The sequence below is a fragment of the Sinocyclocheilus rhinocerous genome, unplaced genomic scaffold, assembly GCF_001515625.1.
Source record: "Sinocyclocheilus rhinocerous isolate Xijiao unplaced genomic scaffold, SAMN03320098_v1.1 scaffold256, whole genome shotgun sequence".
NCBI classification, from domain to species: Eukaryota; Metazoa; Chordata; class Actinopteri; order Cypriniformes; family Cyprinidae; genus Sinocyclocheilus; species Sinocyclocheilus rhinocerous.
In genome coordinates, this window is record NW_015632036.1 from 854,405 (window position 1) to 857,324 (window position 2,920).

The 2,920-nt window shown below is 34.1% G+C and overlaps 1 pseudogene; it reads left to right on the plus strand.

Annotated features, from left to right (window-relative positions):
* LOC107742145 (RING finger protein 32-like) overlaps positions 1-2,920 on the plus strand; it is a 15,426-nt pseudogene that overhangs the window by 5,409 nt on the left and 7,097 nt on the right.

Here is a 2,920-nt window from a genome sequence, read left to right on the forward strand (position 1 = left end):
TATTAGGTTGAGGTATGATTCTCAAAACAATTATACATTTTTTGTAGCGATGAAGATGCATAATAGTAGATCAGCTTATATAAGTTATGCATTTACAAAAGAATACTGAATGTCCAAAATATTATTAACTGCATAATACAAATTGATTTGAGAAATATTAATATTATATGAATATATAAGGGATAGTTCACCCAAAAATGAAAATTACCCCATGATTTACTCACCCTCAAGCCATCCTAGGTGTATATGACTTTCTTCTTCTTTCAGACGAATACATTTGGTGTTATATAAAAAAATGCCCTTGCTCTTATATTTAAGCTTTATAATGGCAGTGAATGGTGAATGCACGTATGACAGTTAGCGGAAGCTAGAGATTATGGTTTATAAAGTTTTAAATATGGATATTTTTCTTACACAAACACATCGCTTTGCTTCAGAAGGCCTTTATTAACCCTCCGGAGATGTGAGTATTTTTTTTATGATGGATGGATGCACTTTTTTGGGCTTCAAAATCTCAACCACTATTCACTACCATTATAAAGTTTGGAAGAGCCAGGACATTTTTTAATATAAATCCGATTGTACTTGTCTGAAAGAAGAAAGTCACATACACCTAGGATGGCTTGAGGGTGAGTAAATCATGGGGTAATTTTCATTTTTGGGTGAACTAACCCTTTAAGTTCGGAACTACTGTATTTGTTAACAAGTTAGCTAGCTGCTTCACCTGCTCCTGTGTTTGTTGATGTGTTGTGAAAAGTTTGTGCATGAATACAGTCTAATGGAGAAACTGAATGCATGTAGATTGTCAGACAAGCTGTTGGTGGAGGCTAGACTGAGCTCTATGGGCAGAAGACAGACAGTATGTATACATGTACTCTAAGCTGCTGTTTCTGGTGTGAAATCAAGAATAACACATCTTTTTGTACATAAACACACTGGTCACCTTGATCAATTCATTACCATGCTATATTTTGAATAATATGCTGGAACACACACATGCTATATTTGGCATTTGGCTTACTAGATGTTTATTTATTTTATTTTTTATTTTATTTAGTCATTTAGCAGACGCTTTTATCCAAAGCGACTTACAAATGAGGACAATAAAAGCAGTCAAAACTAACAAAAGAGCAACAATATATAAGTGCAAATGACAAGTCTCGGTTAGCCTAACGCAGTACACGTAGCAAGCTGTATACACATATATATATATATACATACATACGCACATACATACATATATATATACATACACACATATATATATTATACACACACACAAACAAAGAAAAACAAGTAGATAGAATAGAAAAAATAGAAAGTTTTTTAAGAATTAAAAAAAAGATAAATATAGATAAAGTAGAATTAAAATAGAATAGAAAGTGTTAGAGTTAGAGGGAGGGATAAAGGTGGAACAGATGTGTTTTTAGTCGTTTCTTGAAGATGGTTAAGGACTCAGCTGCTCGGATTGATTTGGGCAGGTCATTCCACCAGGAGGGAACAGTTAATGAAAGTGTATGTTTGCTGGTAAGATGTGTTTGACAGTTTGTGGTATGGTAAGACAGTTTATGTTTGCTGGTAAGATGTGTTTGACATGTTTATAGAAGCACTAATTAAAATAGTCAAGACAGCATTTTTAATGATCTTCTTTAATGATGTTTTTGTGATCTTTGGTTAGGTTCTACTCTCCTGTTCTCATGTATTTCACAAAGTAAGTCCATACAGATCCTTCCAACATCTTAAAGGGGTCATATGATGTGATTTCAATTTTTCCTTTCTCTTTGGAGTGTTACAAGCTCTTGGTGCATAAAGAAGATCTGTAAAGTTGCAAAGGCTAAAGTCTCAAATCCAAAGAGATATTCTTTATAAAAGTTAAGAGTCAACCACACCTACCTAAAACGGCTCGTTCTAACACGCCCCAACATACCTACGTCGCTCTGTGGGAAGATTTGCATAACGCAGCCCAAATGTTAACGCAAAGAAAAAATAATGTTCTTTTTAGCAACATCATATGACCCCTTTAAATTGGCATGGAGACTTTAATAACAACTTATGATGAAAATCAATCTGAGTTTGTGATTTAGTCCCTTTGTTCCACTAATTTCAGGTGTGTCTGAAGTCTTTTGAGAAGTTCTCAGGCAGAAAGAGCTGCCCGATGTGCAGGAAGGAGCAGTATGAGACGAGGAGGGGATCTATGATGCTGCTCGTCTCTATCGGGAAAAGTGTGCTGTCAGGTAAAGATGTGAAGTTCATGCGGATGGACAATTTACATCCATCTAAATTGCCCCAATTTCTCTAAAACAATTTTGTCACTATTTTCTCTCTCTCTCTTTCTCTCTTTTTTTTCCAAATCTCAGAATACAGGCTTTCTGGCATGGCTACCTTGTTCGCAAATGGTACAGCAACATAAAGAAGTATGTGCCACCGAAAGACCAACTATTAAGATGAAGATTCTTTGAAAAAAAGGTAACATTATTAGAGACATTATGACAATTTTAGTCTGTTAATGGACACTTCAGTCTCATCAACAGCATTTTTTATTCATTAATTAGATCATTGTATTGTTGATATATTTAGAATGCTTATAATATTTTTAAATTTTCTGCAATTTGCTATTTATTATTCAGCAAAATGAAGAGGTAGTCTGAGAGAGTAAAGCCCCAAGTAAAAAAATCCAAATGAAAAAGAATTGATTTTGTACAAGATTTATTCATTTAGAAATGAAGGCTTAAACAGTTTGTTTAAAGGGGTCATATGATGCTTTTTTAAAGATCATTATTTTGTGTATTTGGTGTAACAGAATATGTTGACATGCTTTAATGTTCAAAAAACACATTCTTTTTCAAATACTGTACATTATTGTAGGTCCTCTATGCCCCGCCTCTCTCAAACGCTTCGTTTTCTACAAAGCCCCCTCCTT